At 41.5% G+C, this 22699-nt stretch overlaps 2 pseudogenes; both read left to right on the forward strand.

Moving 5' to 3' along the window:
- The first annotated feature begins 9692 nt into the window (after positions 1 to 9692).
- LOC149218033 (metal tolerance protein A2 pseudogene) lies at positions 9693 to 10326 on the forward strand (annotated as a pseudogene).
- Positions 10327 to 10532: 206 nt separating this feature from the next.
- Positions 10533 to 13075, forward strand: LOC149218034 (uncharacterized; annotated as a pseudogene).
- The last annotated feature ends 9624 nt before the right edge of the window (positions 13076 to 22699 follow it).

The raw sequence follows: 22699 nt of genomic DNA on the forward strand, positions 1-22699 counted from the left end.
TAATTTTTCTCCTAAAGTGACTTTATAATTTTTATAAAGTCAAATCTAATTTAAAAGTGATAAAGTTACTAAAGTCTAATTTTAAAGTGACTTTAATAAAGTCAATGTAAAATTAGAAAGGAAAAGTGACTTTGGAAATAAATGACTAAGTGGGTCTTTATTAAAATGGGGTGAATTAAAATAGAAAGTGAGATTTAAATGAGCATTTAATCTCAGCCCTAGATCTCAATCTATTTAAGCCATTGGATTTAGGATTACCCAAAAGTCACTTAGGGTTAGATTAAGAGAGGAAAAGGAGGAAAAGGTCATTCAATTTTTTCATGAGTAGATTGAGAGAAGGAGAGCAAGAGAGCCAGGGAGATTTCTAGATAGTGAGGAGAAGGAGGCTGCAAGTCCATATAGCAGAGTTTCAGCAGCGGAGTTTCAGCAAGGCTGAGTTTTTAGCAAGTCTGTACAGCGGAGTTTCAATAGGGCGGAGTTTCAGCAAGGCTGAGTTTCAGCAAGTCTGTATAGCGGAGTTTTAGCAAGGCTGAGATAAGTTGTAAAAGTTTGCTTGTTGATTTTTGCTGAATATTTCTCTTACTGTAAAAAGCATTTCCAGAAATAAAAGAAGCTTTCGAACTGGTTTTCCCCAAGAGTTGTAGGGGGTTTTTATAGGGTCATCTTGACCAAAAATTACTGTGTTTAAATGTGTTGAATGGTTGTTTGTATGTTCTGATTTTTATATTTCTGCATTTTCCAGCATTCTATAAAATTTCCAGAATTTGTGTTTTTTAGCAAAATTTTATTTTTTCCGTTGTTGAATGTATGGATATGGGAAAGGGCATTTAACTATATGGGAGAAGTAAGGTGAAACTGAAAACCGGGGTGGTCAATGAGAAAGTTTTACATAAAATGATTCTCCTCTCTCCTTTTTATAGATTCCCTTCTCATTTTAATTTGAGGGGCTAACTAGTTTCCCTCCATTTTGCCTCAGATTTTGCTTTAACCACAAGTTTTCCTCCGCTCACCCCAAATTATCCAATGTTACCCTAGTAACATCAAACAATGGATTCTCCCCTTTACAAATGGCTATAGCCTATGGGTTGAATAGGCTACTTCATCCTCCTTTGGGAAAGTTTAATTAGAATAGGACATTACAGTCCCCCCCTTCCCAACATTGCTTGTCCTGAAGCAATTGTAGAGCCGACACATCAATACTATGATCCCAATTATGCCTAAAGAATGCTCCAACATACATTTGCTGTACTATCCTTGCTTCATTGTCAAACTCTGAAGGCTTCAACCTAGTGCATGTTTCATTCCTTTGCTTCCCAACAAATACAATAGCCTGTCATTTTTCTTCTCCCTTGCCATAGTCAAAGCTTTCTCTCCTTTCAGGAGTTATCTAGATGTCTGAGGATTTCTGTCTCGCAATTCAAAGAGGTCATTCTCATCGCACTTTTTCTCTGGCATTGGTAGAATATCTGCCATATCTTTTAGATACACTTCCACCACTTGCCTTTTTCCAATTAGAATCAATAGCATCAATATCATCTTTATCATCATTGTCATCAAAATCCCTGTCTGGAAGGTGACTTGCTTTAGCACTGGAAAATCACAACCTCTTATCCACTCCCATATCCCTGCAATTGAAATTTTCTTCTCATTATGTTCTTTCTCCCTATTGTGCTTCCATTTCTACCTCTGTGTACATGGAATAATGCCATGACCCCTATTCCTCACGCTATTGAGCAAATCATCGTCAGTGTTATCCGAAACAAGACGAACAGGAGCACTATAATTGTGTAGTAGAGAGGGAATTAGCCTTTTAGGAATGTCAACAAAGACAAACTCTTCTTCCTCCTTTTCAATACGTAGGATGATTGTTGAAATGGAATGACTTTCACTAGTAAAGGACTACAGACATTCTCCGTTATAGACTGATGAAATAGCCATATCCTTTCCGTTGGAATCCAACAGCCCAAGAGCCACAGGTATAAACATTGGTTCTTTCATTGATTGACCTAGAGTAGGAGGAATTTCTTACTTGAAATTAAGTGTATAAGTATTTCCTTCAGGGTTGTAGGATGATTGCACTTTTAGAACAGGGGTTCATGCTTGTGAATACCATAACAAGAAATTTGAAGGATCTGCATTATTGGCATCACACATAGCAGCAAAGAAATGTTCACAAGTTACTGCTTGTCCTATTTTCCCGCGATGCTCATGTTCTGCTCTCCATTTTCTAACCCCATCCTTAACAGCGAATTTTCCTACCTTCGCTTCAATTTCCCTTTTTAAGGCATCTTGAAATGCATCCTTCCTTGCATTTATTTCTTTGTATGCATCCTCCAAGTTCTTCATAACCTTCCCTTGATTTTCCTTTGCAAAATCTACTTGGGCCACGGCAACTGCCACTTGGCAGTTAGCAAGTTCCTCAGCTTCATGTGCCTTTTTGCTTAAGGCATAGTACTCTTCTAAAGTAAGTGTCACTTTGGATGGATACTTTAACTCAGAAGACCCTCCTGCTGACTTGCTTTCATTTAAAGCTTTGATTGCTTTAAGGGCTATTTGTTTTTGAAGCCCAAGCAGCTTTTGTCCCCTCTATAGTTGCTTGCAACCTACTCTTAGCAGTGTCTACAACAACCTTAGCTTGTTCTGTTTCCTCCCTACATTTGTGCATATTCTTTCTAGCTGTTTTAGCTGCAATCTTGGCTCCCTCTGCTTTAACAGAAACATGTTGTAAAGCCTTAGGAAGTTCTGCCATGGTTTCCTTGGTCTGCCTTCTCCAACTTGCACAGATTATGGTTCCTCATTTACATTCTTCAATTAGCTTCCAAAGCTACAACAGTTACAGATGCCTTCCCTTCCCTTTTTCGTACTGTTTCCAATGCTTCTCTTAGAGATTCAACAAAAATTGTTAATTGAGTTACATCTTTTGTGGCTTTTTTAGACTCACCTTCACCTCCTCTAGTTCTGCTTCAATTGGATCCAGAGCTGCAGAGATGCAACTGGTTTTCCCTCTACTATTTTGGCTTGTTCTAAGTCATCCGTTGCTTGTGAAAGGCTTTCTTCAACTTCAACCGAGTCTGCAGCTAATTTTGATTCACCTTCCTCATCAGAAGCAAGTTCCACTTTTAAGCTTAGCAACAAAGACTTTGTAGTTCGAGGCTTTGATTCAAGATTTTCGCAAAAGAAAGGTGTTGTTGCAGCCACTCAAGCTCCTCATTTGGAATATTCTTCTCCTTATCCCTCTCCTCAGCCTCTCGCTCCTTCACCATTGAAGCAACCAATCGATGTTGCTTTGCCTCTTGGTGTGTATCATTAGCCATATACAAAGAGTCCTTTGTTGCAATCAACTCTAGGGTGAGGTCATCAACCATTTTCTCTGTTTCTTTAGATGCGTATAAGGTCGCCTCAACTTTTTTGATCGCAATGTCTTTGGCCTTCATCAAATGCAAGTATCATTATTTCATGTTTTCCAATTCATTCATCTTAGCTTGTAATTCCACAACAGCTACTACATGCCTCCCTTTTTCAACTTCTAGTTGTTTCTTCCAAGCAACACTCTCTTCATCTGTCGCACCTTTCTCCATCTCCTCAACTTTCATCCTTGCAAGTTCAGAGTCTTGTGTTGCTTGTTGTTTTGCAGTTTTTGCTCTCTCCAACATTAATATAAAGTCATCTATGAGCTTCTTTGAGTTGTCCAGTTCCTTCAGAACCTGCGCTTTCACATCTTCCTCTGCACTAAGTTGTTTCTTTAACTAAAGGTGCTCTTTTTGTAGCCTATGAAGCTCAGCCTCCACAAAATGATGTTTCTTCATGTTCAAAATTCTTTGTGTTTTCCAATCTGCTATTCCTCCAAACATTGTAGTTGCCTGTTTGACTTATTCAAATGATGTTGCAGTGTCTATTTCAACCTTGTTTATGGTCACATTCTCTTCTGCATGATCATGCCAAGGAGGACCATTTTTTTCTTTTTCACGCGACACAGTTACTCTCTCTGTTTGAGAAACACTGGATTGAGCAGTAACCAGCTCAACATTATCTACTCCACCATTCTTTCTTTCATTCAGTGACTCTCTCTGTTTGAGAAACACTGGGTTTAGCAGTAACCATCTCAACGTTATCTACTCCTCCATTCTTTCTTTCATTCAGTGACGTGAATGGCTTAAAACTGCCTATTTGAGAATTTCGTACCTTAATAACAATCTCTTCAATTTTAAGTTGTCTAGTGGCACCCATATCTGTAATATCATGGTTGGTAGTTTCAACTACATTAGATGAATTGGGGATGGAGCCAGGATCAATATCCGTATGTTGAGATCCATTGTTCATTACCTCCTTAAAATACACATTTTCAAACCCTTTGGTTGTATCTGATGGCAATGTAGAGCTTGTTTATATTACTTCCAAAGTATTTCCTTCTGATGATGAAGACACATAAGGCACTAATGGAAACCCGACATCTGTTTCATTTATGTTTCTTTTTGAGAAGGTGGTAAAGAAGGAGGTACAATGGTCTCAACCCCTTCCATACCTGTTTCTCTCAAAGATATTTTGTGTTCAATTGAAGAAGCAAGACCTCCAATATCATTCGATTATCAGTTTTCCTTGGGCTTAAACTTTCTTTGATTTTGAGTTCTTCTTTCATCGCCGATTTATTTTCAGGTGATGTTATAGGTTGGAGTTGTTGCTTATATGTCACAGAACCGCCACTGATATCCACCAATAGACATCGTCTGTTCTTCAGAAAACTTTAACCTTTTCCCATTTGGAATTCGTTCCTTCTCCATGAATTTGGCCTTGTCTTTCATCTCCAGCTTGAGAATTAACCTTTGACGATTCCATAGATATTGGATGTCTCTAGTTTGCTTAAGTATGTTTTAAATCTGATTTTTTTTATCGGGGAGACCAGCTACAAAATCCACTCCTTCTACTCCTTCGTTCGTTGGGACTCCTAGATGTCTGCTTGAGTTCTTCATTGCTCACATATTCTACATGAAACTCCTTAAACCTTTGCTCAAACTCATTTGGCAACGTTTTAACATGACTCGTGTCTTGAATGCAAGATCTTTCAAACATCTAATATAACCCATTATGAAGATGGATTGAGTGGTCTACCAAAACACCCTCTGGAATGTTTTGCAACTGTTTTGGTTGAGATTGGATTGGGCTACGATCTTATATAGAAGGCCCCCCGGAGAGCCAATTTTGATACCACTCTAATGTCCCTTGGGGGAATTTACCCGTAGGGTTGAAAAGAGCACATGCCATGTTTTGTATTCCTTCAACTTTTGTAAATAGAGATATTATTAAATGCATAGTGTAGACAAGTATTTGATGACACCAACAACTTATACAAGTAAGCAAACCCAACAGTAGGTTACAAGTACATGATCCATCCAAATACACTGTATTTTAAATTCACAATCTAATGCTAATTGTGCTAGCAGTCCTGACACCTTGTTGTCCCTATACTGTTGTTCTGACCTGCCATCTATGGTCTTGTTGGCTGCCTGAAATATCCTTACTTATTTGTTGCCTCAATTGTGTTGTCTCGCTGCCTGCTGCCACCACAATTTAATTACTAGGTTGCTAGCACCCTCTCGCTGCCACCAATCCCAGCCTACGAGATCCAACCAGATGGTTTTTTCTGCCACAATCAAGGCTGGAGAAATGATCTGCTTCCACTACAATGCCATAGAGATATTGTAATATCCCTTTGGGAAATTCGTTGCCCAGTTAAGGCCTTGCTGCCAAAAAAAATAAACCTCCAAGATGGTCATGTCCTCAGGTAGGGTTTCACTGCCCTGTTAGTGCCTCGCTGCCACCTAAAAGATACCTCCAAGATGGTTGCTGCCTCAGGTAGGGTTTTGTTGCCCAGACATCACCTCAGAATATTTGTTGTCACAGAATTTGGCCTTATAAGCTCCAAGCTGCCACAAAAGTATCTTAAGGGCAGGCCTCTTTGTCAGTTAATGGCTCTAGATGTTATCCTATCTCGAACACGAGATTTCCCAGAAAGAGTGGCCTCAAAGACCCACACTGCCCAGAACAAAGCCTCAAAAGCCCACGCTGCCATAGTACTCTGCCTTTTAAGCGCACGATGCCATAGAAAATGTGTTGAAGATAAATCACTACCTCAGAAACCCTTATTATCACAAAATAGGGGTATTAAAAACCAATCAGAGAAAAAGGGGTCTTAAACCCTCCAAGAGCATCAATTAAAAAATTAGAAAGATCCACAATCCATGATGAGTAAAATGATTCTTCTCTGTCCTTTTTATAGATTCTCTTTGGCGTTTTCCCTCCCAATTTATTAGAGGGCCTAACACGTTTCCCTCCATTTTGCCCCAAAGTTGGTTTCAAACACAAATTTTCTTCAATTATCCAATGTCACCAAAATAACATCAAATAATGGGTTCCCCCTTTACAAATGACTATAGCCGACTGGGTTGGGGCTAACAAGTTTTCCTTCATTTTGCCCCAAAGTTGGCTTCAACCACAGGTTTTCCTCCAACTATTTCAAATTATCCAATGGTACCGAAATAACATCAAATAATGGGTTTCCCCCTTTACAAATGACTATAGCCTACTGGGTTGGATAGGCTACTTCATCTTCCCTTGGGCAATTTTAATTAGAAGAGAACATTACACTGTTACAGCACCGATGGTGACTTCATATTATTTGTTTTTTCTAAAATTGGTAGCAGGTATATCTGGTTTATTTGTTTTTTTATGAGAATGGCAGCAGGTTGGATTTTGAAATGTGTTTGGGCTGTTTGAGCTGTTTGAGGGTCATTTTCTTCTGGTTTCAAAAATATTTCAGGCATTAACTCGATTTACAAAATCCTGCATGTACTCATTGGATTTACAAAATATTGCGTGCAAGCATTGGATTTACAATGTTAGTTTTCTAATTGATGTAGAGACCATCATTCATGTTTTGCCCAAATGTTCTATTGGCTATTTTTTCGGGGTTATAATGACTTTTTTATATGTTGTCTCAGGTTTCATGAACGAGGTAGAGCATTTTCAAGAAATGAAGTGCGAGCATTTGAGATTGGACCTGATGGAATATTTTTCACTGGTGATGGAATGGGAGAACTTAAAGTATGGAAATTGGCTACCCAGACACCTTGAGAGGCTGAGATGGCCTATAAGCTCATGTTGTAATCAGCGACCTCAAAGTTCAAATGCTATTGTGAAGCTTTTGTTGTAAGCATCAGTGTCTCAAGTTGCAGAGCTACTATGGTCACTCCATGTAAAGTGACCCATGCTCATGGTGGCCACATACTCAGCCATGGCCTCAAATTGCAAACTATTATGGTCACCCCTTGGGGTAAAAGTGACCCATGCTCTGGCCACATACTCAGCATACAAATGCTGTTGTGAAGCTTTTGTTGTAAGCATCAGTCTCAAGTTGCAAAGCTACTATGGTCACTCCATGTAAAGTGACCCATGCTCATGCTGGCCACATACTCATGCTGGCCACATCCTCAGCCATGGCCTCAAGTTGCAAACTATTATGGTCACCCCTTGGTGTAAAAGTGACCCATGCTCTGGCCACATACTCAACAATGGCTTCGAGTTGGAAAGCTACTATGGTCACCCATTCATGTCAAAATGACCCTTGTTCATGCTTGCCAATTACAAAATTGTGGAAACCCCACTCGCTTGAAGAAGACAAAATAGCAAAGGACAGCTGAAGGGATCTGAAGAGTCGGAAATGCCTAACCTTCTTACTATCATCAGTAAAACACTCGAGACTGTCTATTAAATGCAGACAGAAAAATGAGATAGGTGTTCTTTGGCAGAAATTAGCAATGAGACTGATTTTCCCTGTAAGATCAAACTGTTAATGATCTGGACAACCATGATATTCTGATTTTTTATAAATTGATAAAACACTGATAATAATACTCAGCATTTCCATTTCAAGGTGGTTTTCTCAAATTGGGTTATTGGGTTTCTAGGGTAAATTGTTGTCTCACATGGTAAATTTCTCTGGGCATTGTTTCAGTTCCTGATTACTTAAAACAGGAAGAAGAAGGCTCATAAGCTCTTTAAAAGTGTGTACATTGATTATTGTTTTTCTTTCATGTTTTGATTCTTGGTTTTACTAGCCCAAGAGTCTCTGTTTCTCTAGGTAAATGTCACATAAAGTACCAGTTACTAGGGATTGAGGTCGTTGATTTGCAAAAAGCTTACTAATCATGGGTGGAGATTGCTGATTTGTAAAGAGATTACTGTTACATGCTTTCCTTTACCAAATTACCAAATGCATTGTGGTTGTTTAATTTCGAAAAAGTTACTATGGGTTGAGGTTGCTGATTTGTAAAAAGATTGTTGTTCGTGTCTCTCCTTTACCAAATTCTGGTTCGAGGTTGTTGATTTGTAAAAAGATTACTGTTCCTTCCTCTCTTTTACCAAATTCTTCAAAGAATTAGATATTTAGTCCACGGGGATTTTTTTTTGGTGCTGAGATGATCTGTTTTAATTGTTCCTCTTGCCAAATTGCAAATGATGATCTCCTGCCTTGTTTACCAGATTTGTGTTGTTCAAGAGTTCGATCTTTAGTGCTTTATATGTGTTGCTCAAGAGTTGCAAATGATGATCTCCTGCCTTCTTTACCAGATTTGTGTTGTTCATGAGTTGGATCTTTAGTGCTTTATATGTGTTGCTCAAGAGTTGGATCTTTAGTGCTTTATATGTGTTGTTCAAGAGTTGGATCTTTAGTGCTGCCTTCTTTACCAGATTTGTGTTGTTCAAGAGTTGGATTTTTAGCGCTTTATATGTGTTGCTCAAGAGTTGGATCTTTAGTGCTATATATGTCTTGTTCAAGAGTTGGATCTTTAGTGCTTTATAGATGATGTCCTTGTTCAATGTTTTCCTCTTGCCAAATCTATACATGATGCTCTGGTTCAATGTTTTCCTCTTGCCAAATCTATAGATGATGCCCTGGTTCATTGTTTTCCTCTTTCCAAATCGCAAATGATGATCTCGTGCCTTCTTCACCGAATTCTTGAAAGAGGTGTTGTTCAAGAGTTAGATCTTTAGTCTTTTCTAAAGGATTCTTTGGTGCAATTTTGTTGGTGCTGATATGACCGTTTTTAATTGTTTTTGTCGAATCACGATTGATATTTAAGCTAAATTGTAAGTAGGCTGGTTTGCAATTTCTTTTTTGCAATATGTGCATCAGGGTGGGAAGCAACACCTCGTTAGACATGGGTTTTTTCGACTTGAGATTTTAGGTGCACTATTGTCCATTTAATTTATTTGGTTTCTCACTGGAATTCTCGTCTTTGAAGCTATTGATACGATACTTCACAATAAGGGTGCAGTTGAGGGTCGACAGTCACGGCAAAGGGCACGGCATGGTAAGGGAAAAGGTCATTGACAAGAGATTTAGCAGAGACATTACCAGAACATAGGGGCAATACTGAATACAGTCATGACCATGGCCATAAGCATGAAGATCTCAGGATATGCACTGCTGCGGGTCAAGACAAAACGGAACTGAAGAAGCATTTGCTTTCAGAGGTAGAAAGGGCTGAACATTTTGATCATTCCACTATGGTGGGGAGACCCTTGGCTGTGGATTGAAAGATGCTGAAGGCAGGCATTTGTAGAATACTAGATTCAAGTTAGATCATGACTTGGAGGCAAAAACAAGGGTGCTGAAAGACAATCATTGACGTTTAAATATAAATTTGCAGGGGGCATATCTTTATGTGCTCGGAGATTTGGTTCAGAACATTGGGGTCATGATTGGAAGATTAGTCATTTGGGTAAAGCCCGGCTGGAAAATAATTGATAATTGATTAGATATGTACATGGTTTTTCTCAGTACTTGTACTGGGGATCATTATAAAGATGTTGAAGAATATTCTAGAAGTTAAAGATGTTGAAGCATATTCTATAAGTTTTGATAGCGAGTGCAGCTCGTGAGATTGATGCTACAATTTTTGAATAAGGATTGTGTGCAATTTCTGGTGTCTTAACTGTGCATGAACTGCACATTTGGGTCATTACAGTCGGGAAATACTTGCATGCCATGTAAAAATTCAGTCAGATGCAAATGCTGATATGGTTCTTCAAAGGCTAATAGAGTATATTGATAAGGAAATACTTGCATGCCATGTAAAAATTCAGTGAGATGCAAATGCTGATATGGTTATTCAAAGGGTAATAGAATATATTGAAAAGGAGTACAAGATTAGCCATAGCCATATAAGAGTACAAATTGAACGAGAGGTTGATCGGATTATTTGCATAATGATCAAGCCAGCATTTGTCAACTCTGACTATAATCTGTTTCAGTTTTATTGGGAACTATGATTTTAACTCTGCGATGACAACACAGTTCTGAAAATCTTGTGGCAATCAGTTGTAGGTGTTAGTCGACAACTACTATCATGTTTAAAAATAATGTTTATAGATAGTGTTCCTTCCCGGTTTTTCATACAGTCCAGGTTTTTTAGGCAAAATATTTTGTGCATGTTTGATTGTAGAGGAGGATCACTGTGTTATCAAATCCAGCGATGATGGACAGAAATGTGGTTGATTTAAGTGTTTTCGTAATAGGAGGCTGCAACATCTTTATCAATGTGAAAGGCCAGTAAGAACCCATCCTGGCAAAAATGCCCTGTGTCAGAACAAACTAAAGCCTTTATGATCCAGAAGAGGCGGACAGACTTCTGGTGAACAAACTAAAGCCTTTATGATCAGAAGGGGTGAACAAACTAAAGCCTTTATGATCCAGAAGAGGTGGACAGACTTCTGGTGAACAAACTATCCACCTCTTCTGGTGAACAAACTAAAGCCTTTATGACCAGAAGGGGTGAACAAACTAAAGCCTTTATGATCCAGAAGAGGTGGACAGACTTCTGGTGAACAAACTAAAGCCTTTATGATCAGAAGGTGTGAACATGATTGAAGTTTGAACATAGAAGACGAATACAAACTAATGGAAATTGTTATCACAAAATCGAGTACCTTAGTGCAAAGCCTCCAAAAGGTTCCAAGAAATAGTGGAATTGTTGAGAAATATAGCTTGAACAAGTTAGGTGTGTTGTAACAAAAAATTGCAAATTGTTATGACAAATGCTAGTACTTTATTGCAAAGCCTCCACAAGGTTCCAAGCCATAGTGGAATTGTTGAGAAATATAGCCTAAACAAGTTAGGTGTGTGTTGTAAGAAAAAATTGCCGGGCAATTTCTTTTCCAATAATGGATTTTACTACCCCAGAAGGGCAAATGCCATTCAGCATTAGGGAGCGAGAATTAATTGGATGGCTGCGAGAACCATATGAGCCAATCAGAGAAACCTGGATAGCAGAGAGAAGATAATGAACTCAAAGTTTTGAGCATGCAAGAAAAAAATGATGCAGAGCTCACTGTTCCGTTTTTCTCGCTTCCCAAGGTGATAGAAAAGTTACAAGAGAACAAAGGAAAAAGAACAGGCAAACAGTCTTATTGAACCATGTATTCAAACATATTTGGTGCTCCCTTTATGAGTTGGACACCCACCCAGACCGGTTTCTATGATCTGCATCAATGGCCAAGATTGCTCCTCTTAATCACTCATATTTGAGAAGTATTCTTGTGCAAACAGTGGCTGCATCACAATTCAAACTAGGAGAGTTAAGGTATCGGTTATCTGCAAGTCCCAAACATTTCTCGCTTCCTTCATATGATTGTCCTACTGCTTTTTATGCAGTGATTATTGAAGAACAATCATCACCACACGGACAAGGTGTAAAACTTGTAACATCTTGAATTTGAAGTCATGAAGAATGAAAATTATTTTCCCAATGTTCTCTCTAAACTAGAAGCAGAAGAAAAAGAGCTTTTGTTGGTATTTGGCTTGATAATGAAGGTTTCATCGCTGAAGGACCAAACGCGAATGTCGCATTTGTCAAAAGAGCTTTTTGGTATTGGCTTGATAATGAAGCATCATCGCTGAAGGACCAAACGCGAATGTCGCATTTGTCATTTGAGAACACTGTGAGTGGTTGTACTTGTTATCACCCCAAGAAACTCACCTAGGTTGCATATCGATGATGCTCGGGAACATTACAAATTCAACCAAATATAGTTGGATAAATGGTGGATGAATGGAACAAATGCTGCATATTCAAGCCAGATAACCACTTCTACTATGATTGACCCCAGACATGGGTGAACACCCCCAGACTACAAGGCTTTTAACCACCTATTACTCACAGTTTGAGGATAAGGTGATAATGGAGAACACTGACCACACCAGCAGATGCACAGGACCCTGTGATGGCCGGCTGCAACCAGTTAAGAGGTTTGTAAATCTAGTTTCTAATGCACAAACATGATGACAACTCTCTATGCATTAAACAACAGAAACCTGCACACATGTTCTATGATACATGCTAAATCCTAACATCGAGGTGGGATGACAGCCCCTCTGATGCTAAACATTCACAACAATAGAACAAATGCAAATAGGCACTGCCTGGAACAAGAAAGAGAAGTGGAAAGTGAGCAATAAACAACAAAAGAAGCTTGTATTAGCTAAAATGAAGACCAGATGCTGCAGGTTACAAAGTAGTTATAGTCTCCAGAAGTTGAACCTTACAACAGGGTTCTCTTCATCTAACACTCATCACTCGATTACATCTCTGTTCTGGGTATATATGGTGTTACATTACAAAATATCTCTGCTACCCATGCGTGGAGGAGCCCATAAATGGTCACCAACCGCATTTACATTTAGAAATGGGCCTCTGATACAAATCTGGCTGTGTTTAAATGGATTTGACCCTCTTTGGCAGCTGGAATATTAACTGAAAGACGCCCCATAACTGATAAATGCAGTGATCTGCTCGAGGCTATCCTTTTCAATCTTCGGCCACTCTGTTAGTTGAATGCGGTTGTTGGAGAATCATTGAGCCAGGTGCAGGTAGCTGGCTGTCATTTTCCTTCGGCGGCAGTGGACAGTCGGGAGTGGTACAGGCAACATGGCAGAGGCGTGCATATGACAAAAACAACTATTGGCCGTCAGATCCAACAGAAGAACGGTGGAGATCGAATTGGAGGGAGCTATCGGGGGTAATATGGAGGAATGAGGGCCGTTGGATTGAATGAACGGACGGTGGGGATCGGTCTTGCGGGGAAAGCTATTCAACATGGCAAATACACTATCGAAGGCAGGGCCGCGGACCTGAAACTTTATGCACGGGAACAATGAGTCGCATTGGATCCGGCGGCCAATATCGCATCGCTATAATGGAAATACCTTGTCGCATTGAAAGCGCCGATTGCGATGGTGCTACGGACTCCGACGGAGTCATTAACAGTGGCTTATAATCACATCGCATCCGATTTGGGTAGTTGGCAATCGGCGATCGGTGAGGCTGAACTAGACTTGCTGAAAAGCTCTGATTGCGACCTGCGACTAGCCCACGGACCCGATAGAGGTTTTATACATTTTTAAGATTGAAGAAGGGGCATCAGGATATCGCATCGGTGGGACCCAAGGGGTAGCCTTTATTCATATCTGATTGCCGATAGCGATGAGGAATGAAAGCGCCAAGGGTATATGGTAGGGTCTTATGGAGGCTTTGCGCTTCACAATTAAGGACTGGGGCTAAATAGAGGCTTTGACGAATTTCGAAGGGATTTAAACGGGGAAAGAAGAGGTTACAAAAGATAAAAATAGAGATAGCGGGGCTATGGAGTAGAAGGGACATGAAGGGGAAGGGAAGAAAAGACTGTTGCGGGCTACCTTTCTGAGCATAAACACACGGCCGACCTGAACTTTGGCCCTCCAAATGCTGAAGTTTGTAGCAGAGCTAACACTGGCTCCTTTTGGGGATGAGATCCTCCCTGTGAGGTCTCAAGAATCTGCAGACCAATGCCTTCATACAAAACAAGCTTAAAAAACATTTGCCTAGTGTCCATTGGGCATGGAGTCAACTAAGCATACAACATAAAACTGTAAAAGAACTTAATTACAAATATTAAAGCCTAAAAATGTAAACTTCAAAATTTGCCCATTTGCTGGGCCACCAAAATTGTTTCTCCTGCTCTCAGCCCGGTTCATCATAGATCAGCAGGACAAGATTTATTTGATCCCCCACCTCAAACAGTTTAGGACATTTGAGCTTGATAGGTAGATAGGGATCAAATTTCATTTCCCCTCTGCATATTTTCCTCCTTGGATGTTCTTTATGGGAGCTTTTGTACACCTGATAAATAACAATGGTGGTTGTGTACTTGTCTGTGTCTTCTGTGGCCTGCACAATAAATATGAATGGTGTGCCAATATGTTCATGTGTAGGGGACACAAAAACATTATCTGCTCCTGAATCTTTCTCTGAACAATCCTCATCCAAGGAGGAGTCCCATGACTGTGCACCCTCTTCCTCTGTCATCTGATAAGCTGCTGCTTCATGCTGTGTAGAGTCCAACTGAGCAGGTTTCATACTATCAAGACTGAATTGATCAGTTTCAGCCTTGAGCCTTGAATCTTGTTCTGCTTCAGTGTTCAGGGAGCAGCTTAGAGGGCTTTTCACTAGAACAGACGGAGGGACAAAAGATGATGGGGAGCTTTCTTCTCCCTTCTTGATTACTGGGCCGGGGATGATAGCAGGCTGGCTAATTTGCAGATCTGCATAGCCATGTGAAGACGAGCTGGCTTCGAGCTCAGATTCTTGGAGGAAGGGACCTGCTGCTGACTGCTTCTGCTGATAAGCTTGTTGTTCTGCAGGTACAACAAACTGACAGGCAGTGCCTCTGGATAGTGCTTCTTCATAAGCAGCTCGGGTTAAGAAGGGGGCACCTTCTAAAACATGGACCTCCTCCTCTTCAAACAGCTCTTCTTTCATGACTATATTCTGTAAAAGGGGCCTTACCCCTTCATCTTCATTTGTAACTCTGTTTCTCTGCAAAATCTGCGCATGCTCATGTGTTCGTCCACATGGATCTGGAGTTGGAAAAGAACTGGAACAATGAGCTCCTGCTTCTTCAAAACGCTGCTCAGCTTTCAACTTGGAAACTTCAGAGGACAATAGCTTTATCATCCTGGCCAATTTATCTATCTCAGGCTCATAGGATGATGAGGGTTCACCTCCCTGACTTCTGCATTCATCATCACCTTCAAGTCTTTCTGCAGCCATAATATTTGCTTCTACTTCAAAGGCTACAGCTTGCATATCAGCCAAAGAAGTACATCTTCGTTCTCTTAATAACAGGCAGAACTGAGAATCGAAGGCATTGGCATATGTGAGCATGGCAGAAGTAGGGGTAGGTTTTATTTCAGCTGGTATTCTGCTGTACATATGATTGAATCTGATATTGAAATCAGACAGCAGCTCACCATCTTCTCTCTGCAAGTTCCCAAATTCAGTATGATAATAGAGCAGATCTTTATTACTTCCCCAGTGTTTTAAAAATACATCATCTAGGGCTCCAATATCTGCAATAGACCTAGGGGGTAATTCTCTAAACCATTTTCTAGCCTCCCCATCTAGGCTTTGGACAAAAACCCTCATCCAGACATCCTCTTCATTGATGTCTAGGTTATCAGCATAACAATAAAAAGATTCAAGGTGCTCTTTAGCTGATACTCCTTCTGAACCAGTAAACTTTGGCATATATTCCATATAATCTCCTACAGGCATGGCATTCAAAGGGAAGGCAAAACTAAAGGCCCATACCTAGCAGCAACAATTCGTTCTATCTTTGTGAGAGCTTGCTGGCCTGCCATGGCTGAGGTAAGGTACAAGGATACTGGTAGACTGAGTGGAATGAATCAATGAATGGAATGGCAAAAACAGAGGAATATAACGGACAACATGGAGCTTCTTTTTGTGAAGTGAATTCCAAAAGGGGAATGAATAAATGGGAGCTGTATGAATCTCCGAAGGTGAACTTCACTAAACAAAGACACATAAAATTCTTTAAGGCTTACCTGATCCTGATGCTCTCGTCTGCAAAGTTTTCTTCGATTAACAATCTTCTCAGGATCAGGCACTGGCCAGCTAGTGATTTCTGAAGATTTCTCCGAGCATGCTTCACGAACTAGACCAGAACTTCAATGTGGAGTCACCAAAGGATGGCCTTCCTCCAGTGGAGTCGCCAACAGATGATTACAACCAACGTCTGTGTTCAAACCTTTTCTGTCATCAAAGCTTGAAGCTGTGTCGTCTCCCAGGGAAGCTGAGCTTTGATTCTCCTCTCCTCGGCAACGACGCCATTTAATGTTATCACCCCAAGAAACTAACCTAGGTTGCATATCGGTGATGCTTGGGAACATTACAAATTCAACCAAATATAATTGGATAAATGGTGGATGAATGGAACAAATGCTGCATATTCAAGCCAGATAACCACTTCTACTATGATTAACCCCAGACATGGGTGGACACCCCCAGACTAGAAGGCTTTTAACCACCTATTACTCACAATTTGAGGATAAGGTGATAATGGAGAAGACTGACCACACCAGCAGATGCACAGGACCCTGTGATGGCCGACTGCAACTAGTTAAGTGGTCTGTAAATCTAGTTTCTAATGCACAGACAGGATGACAGCTCTCTATGCATTAAACAACAGAAACCTGCACACATGTTCTATGATACATGCTAAATCCTAACATAGAGGTGGGATGACAGCCCCCCTGATGCTAAACATTCACAACAATAGAACAAATGCAAACAGGCACAGCCTGGAACAAGAAAGAGAAGTGGAAAGTGAGCAATAAACAGCGAAAGAAGCTTGTATTAGCTGAAAATGAAGACCAGACGCTACAGGTTACAAAGTAGTTACAGTCTCCAGAAGTTGAACCTTACAACAGGGTTCTCTTCATCTAACACTCATCACTCGATTACATCTCTGTTTTTGGTATATATGGCGTTACAATACAAAATATCTCTGCTACCCATGCGTGGAGGAGCCCATAAATGGTCACCAACCGCATTTACATTTAGAAATGGGCCTCTGATACAAATCTGGCTGTGTTTAAATGGATTTGACCCTCTTTGGCAGCTGGAGTATTAACTGAAAGACGCCCCATAACTGATAAATGCAGTGATCTGCTCGAGGCTATCCTTTTCAATCTTCGGCCACTCTGTTAGTTAAATGCGGTTGCTGGAGAATCATTGAGCCGGGTGCAGGTAGCTGGCTGTCATTTTCCTTCGGCGGCAGTGAACAGTCGGGAGTGGTACAGGCAACATGGCAGAGGCGTGCATATGACAAAAACAACTATTGGCCGTCAGATCCAACAGAAGAACGGTGGAGATCGAATTGGAGGGAGCTATCGGGGGTAATATGATGGAGGAATGAGGGCCGTTGGATTGAATGAACGGACGGTGGGGATCGGTCTTGCGGGGAAAGCTATTCAACATGGCAAATACACTATCGAAGGCGGGCCTGCGGACCTGAAACTTTATGCACGGGAACAGTGAGTCGCATCGGATCCGGCAGCCAATATCGCATCGCTATAATGGAAAAGACCTTGTCGCATTGAAAGCGCCGATTGCGATGGTGCTACGGACCCGACGGAGTCATTAACAGTGGCTTATAATCACATCGCATCCGATGTGGGCGGTCGACAATCGGCGATCGGTGAGGCTGAACTAGACTTGCTGAAAAGCTCCAATTGCGACCTGCGACTAGCCCACGGACCCGATAGAGGTTTTAACCATTTTTAAGATTGAAGAAGGGGCATCGGGATATCGCATCGGCGGGACCCAAGGGGTGTAGCCTTTATTCATATCCGATTGCCGATAGCGATGAGGAATGAAAGCGCCAAGGCTATATGGTAGGGTCCTATGGAGGCTTTGCGCTTCACAATTAAGGGCTGGGGCTAAACAGAGGCTTTGACGAATTTCAGAAGGATTTAAACGAGGAAAGAAGAGGTTACAAAAGATAAAAATAGAGATAGCGGGGCTATGGAGTAGAAGGGACATGAAGGGGAAGGGAAGAAAAGACTGCTGCGGGCTACCTTTCTGAGCATAAACACACAGCCGACCTGAACTTTGGCCCTCCAAATGCTGAAGTTTGTAGCAGAGCTAACACTGGCTCCTTCTGGGGATGAGATCCTCCCTGTGAGGTCTCAAGAATCTGCAGACCAATGCCTTCATACAAAACAAGCTTAAAAAACATTTGCCTAGTGTCCATTGGGCATGGAGTCAACTAAGCATACAACATAAAACTGTAAAAGAACTTAATTACAAACATTAAAGCCTAAAAATGTAAACTTCAAAATTTGCCCATTTGCTGGGCCACCAAAATTGTTTCTCCTGCTCTCAGCCCGGTTCATCATAGATCAGCAGGACAGGATTTATTTGATCCCCCACCTCAAACAGTTTAGGACATTTGAGCTTGATAGGTAGATAGGGATCAAATTTCATTTCCCCTCTGCGTATTTTCCTCCTTGGATGTTCTTTATGGGAGCTTTTGTACACCTGATAAATAACAATGGTGGCTGTGTACTTGTCTGTGTCTTCTGTGGCCTGCACAATAAATATGAATGGTGTGCCAACATGTTCATGTGTAGGGGACACAAAAACATTATCTGCTCCTGAATCTTTCTCTGAACAATCCTCATCCAAGGAGGAGTCCCATGACTGTGCACCCTCTTCCTTTGTCATCTGATAAGCTGCTGCTTCATGCTGTGTAGAGTCCAACTGAGCAGGTTTCATACTATCAAGACTGAATTGATCAGTTTCAGCCTTGAGCCTTGAATCTTGTTCTGCTTCAGTGTGCAGGGAGCAGCTTAGAGGGCTTTTCACTAGAACAGACGGAGGGACAAAAGATGATGGGGAGCTTTCTTCTCCCTTCTTGATTACTGGGCTGGGGATGATAGCAGGCTGGCTAATTTGCAGATCTGCATAGCCATGTGAAGACGAGCTGGCTTCGAGCTCAGATTCTTGGAGGAAGGGACCTGCTGCTGACTGCTTCTGCTGATAAGTTTGTTGTTCTGCAGGTACAACAAACTGACAGGTAGTGCCTCTGGATAGTGCTTCTTCATAAGCAGCTCGAGTTAAGAAGGGGGAACCTTCTAAAACATGGACCTCCTCCTCTTCAAACAACTCTTCTTTCATGACTACATTCTGTAAAAGGGGCCTTACCACTTCATCTTCATTTGTAACTTTGTTTCTCTGCAAAATCTGCGGATGCTCATGTGTTCGTCCACATGGATCTGGAGTTGGAAAAGAACTGGAACAATGAGCTCCTGCTTCTTCAAAACGTTGCTTAGCTTTCAACTTGGAAACTTCAGAGGACAATAGCTTTATCATCCTGGCCAATTTATCTATCTCAGGCTCATAGGATGATGAGGGTTCACCTCCCTGACTTCTGCATTCATCATCACCTTCAAGTCTTTCTGCAGCCATAATATTTGCTTCTACTTCAAAGGCTACAGCTCGCATATCAACCAAAGAAGTACATCTTCGTTCTCTTAATAACAGGCAAAACTGAGAATCGAAGGCATTGGCATATGTGAGCATGGCAGAAGTAGGGGTAGGTTTTATTTCATTTGGTATTCTGCTGTACATATGATTGAATCAAATATTGAAATCAGACAGCAGCTCACCATCTTCTCTCTGCAAGTTCCCAAATTCAGTATGATAATAGAGAAGATCTTTATTACTTCCCCAGTGTTTTAAAAATACATCATCTAGGGCTCCAATATCTGCAATAGACCTAGGGGGTAATTCTCTAAACCATTTTCTAGCCTCCCCATCTAGGCTTTGGACAAAAACACTCATCCAGACATCCTCTTCATTGATGTCTAGGTTATCAGCATAACAATAAAAAGATTCGAGGTGCTCTTCAGCTGATACTCCTTCTGCACCAGTAAACTTAGGCATATATTCCATATAATCTCCTACAGGCATGGCATTCAAAGGGGTAGGCAAAACTAAAGGCCCATACCTAGCAGCAACAATTCGTTCCATCTTTGTGAGAGCTTGCTGGCCTGCCATGGCTGAGGTAAGGTACAAGGATACTGGTAGACTGAGTGGAATGAATCAATGAATGGAATGGCAGAAACAGAGGAATATAACGGACAACATGGAGCTTCTTTCTGTGAAGTGAATTCCAAAAGGGGAATGAATAAATGGGAGCTGTATGAATCTCCGAAGGTGAACTTCACTAACAGAGACACATAAAATTCTTTAAGGCTTACCTGATCCTGATGCTCCCGTCTGCAAAGTTTTCTTCGATTAACAATCTTCTCAGGATCAGGCACTGGCCAGCTAGTGATTTCTGAAGATTTCTCCGAGCATGCTTCACGAACTAGACCAGAACTTCAATGTGGAGTCACCAAAGGATGGCCTTCCTCCAGTGGAGTCGCCAGATAGATGATTACAACCAACGTCTGTGCTCAAACCTTGTCTGTCATCAAAGCTTGAAGCTGTGTCGTCTCCCAGGGAAGCTGAGTTTCGATTCTCCTCTCCTCGGCAATGACGCCATTTAATGTTATCACCCCAATAAACTCACCTAGGTTGCATATCGGTGATGCTCGGGAACATTACAAATTCAACCAAATATAGTTGGATAAATGGTGGATGAATGGAACAAATGCTGCATATTCAAGCCAAATAACCACTTCTACTATGATTGACCCCAGACTACAAGGCTTTTAACCACCTAATACTCACAGTTTGAGGATAAGGTGATAATGGAGAAGACTAACCACACCAGCAGATGCACATGACCCTGTGATGGCCGGCTGCAACCAGTTAAGAGGTCTGTAAATCTAGTTTCTAATGCACAGACAGGATGACAACTCTCTATGCATTAAACAACAGAAACCTGCACACATGTTCTATGATACATGCTAAATCCTAACATAGAGGTGGGATGACAGCCCCTCTGATGCTAAACATTCACAGCAATAGAACAAATGCAAACAGGCACAGCCTGGAACAAGAAAGAGAAGTGGAAAGTGAGCAATAAACAACAAAAGAAGCTTGTATTAGCTGGAAATGAAGACCAGACGCTGCAGGTTACAAAGTAGTTACAGTCTCCAGAAGTTGAACCTTACAACAGGGTTCTCTTCATCTAACACTCATCACTCGATTACATCTCTGTTCTGGGTATATATGGTGTTACAATACAAAATATCTCTGCTACCCATGCATGGAGGAGCCCATAAATGGTCACCAACCGCATTTACATTTAGAAATGGGCCTCTGATACAAATCTGGCTGTGTTTAAATGGATTTGACCCTCTCTGGCAGCTGGAGTATTAACTGAAAGATGCCCATAACTGATAAATGCAGTGATCCGCTCGAGGCTATCCTTTTCAATCTTCGACCACTCTGTTAGTTAAATGCGGTTGCTGGAGAATCATTGAGCCGGGTGCAGGTAGTTGGCTGTCATTTTCCTTCGGCGGCAGTGAACAATCGGGAGTGGTACAGGCAACATGGCAGAGGCGTGCATATGACAAAAACAACTATTGGTCGTCAGATCCAACAGAAGAACGGTGGAGATCGAATTGGAGGGAGCTATCGGGGGTAATATGATGGAGGAATGAGGGCCGTTGGATTGAATGAACGGACGGTGGGGATCGGTCTTGCGGGGAAAGCTATTCAACATGGCAAATACACCATCGAAGGCGGGCCTGCGGACCTGAAACTTTATGCACGGGAATAGTGAGTCGCATCAGATCCGGCAGCCAATATCACATCGCTATAATGGAAAAGACCTTGTCGCATTGAAAGCGCCGATTGCGATGGTGCTACGGACCCGACGGAGTCATTAACAGTGGCTTATAATCACATCGCATCCGATGTGGGCGGTCGGCAATCGGCGATCGGTGAGGCTGAACTAGACTTGCTGAAAAGCTCCGATTGCGACCTGCGACTAGCCCACGGACCCGATAGAGGTTTTAACCATTTTTAAGATTGAAGAAGGGGCATCGGGATATCGCATCGGCGGAACCCAAGGGGTGTAGCCTTTATTCATATCCGATTGCCGATAGCGATGAGGAATGAAAGCGCCAAGGCTATATGGTAGGGTCCTATGGAGGCTTTGCGCTTCACAATTAAGGGCTGGGGCTAAACAGGGGCTTTGACGGATTTCGGAGGGATTTAAACGGGGAAAGAAGAGGTTACAGAAGATAAAAATAGAGATAGCGGGGCTATGGAGTAGAAGGGACATGAAGGGGAAGGGAAGAAAAGACTGTTGCGGGCTACCTTTCTGAGCATAAACACACGGCCGACCTGAACTTTGGCCCTCCAAATGCTGAAGTTTGTAGCAGAGCTAACAGTACTCCAAAGCATTTGCTAGCCCTTGTACCAAGAATCCTCAAGGAAGGACCAGAATCCTCGAGGAGGGACTTATCAAGGGTATTCGAATAGAGAAGATAAAGGTGGAAGAAGGAAAAGCAACAAAAGAAATGATGTTGATTGGAAATGAGGAGTATGTTCTCCCAGTTATGTGGGATGAGCATCCAGTTGGAAACGGAAAAGAAGGTCGTGTCACTCTTGCTCTTTTAAATCTTCTTTTGCAGGACATGAACGCTGGACCTGCAAACATATGCATTCTAGTTCCACGTGGAGTGGAGAATTCTCATTCTATCAAATGAGCTTCATCTCGTTTGGCAATACTTAGACATGAACATAATTCATTGCTAGTATTATGTGAAACTTGAAAGCTAGGTTGCCTAAGTGCTGGACTATGGGCCATTACTTTTAAATCAAATCTACAAATATGTCTGATTTGT

Source organism: Pinus tabuliformis, chromosome Q, assembly GCF_031772625.1.
Source record: "Pinus tabuliformis cultivar Carrire ecotype Pingquan chromosome Q, CPIR1, whole genome shotgun sequence".
Lineage (NCBI taxonomy): Eukaryota > Viridiplantae > Streptophyta > Pinopsida > Pinales > Pinaceae > Pinus > Pinus tabuliformis.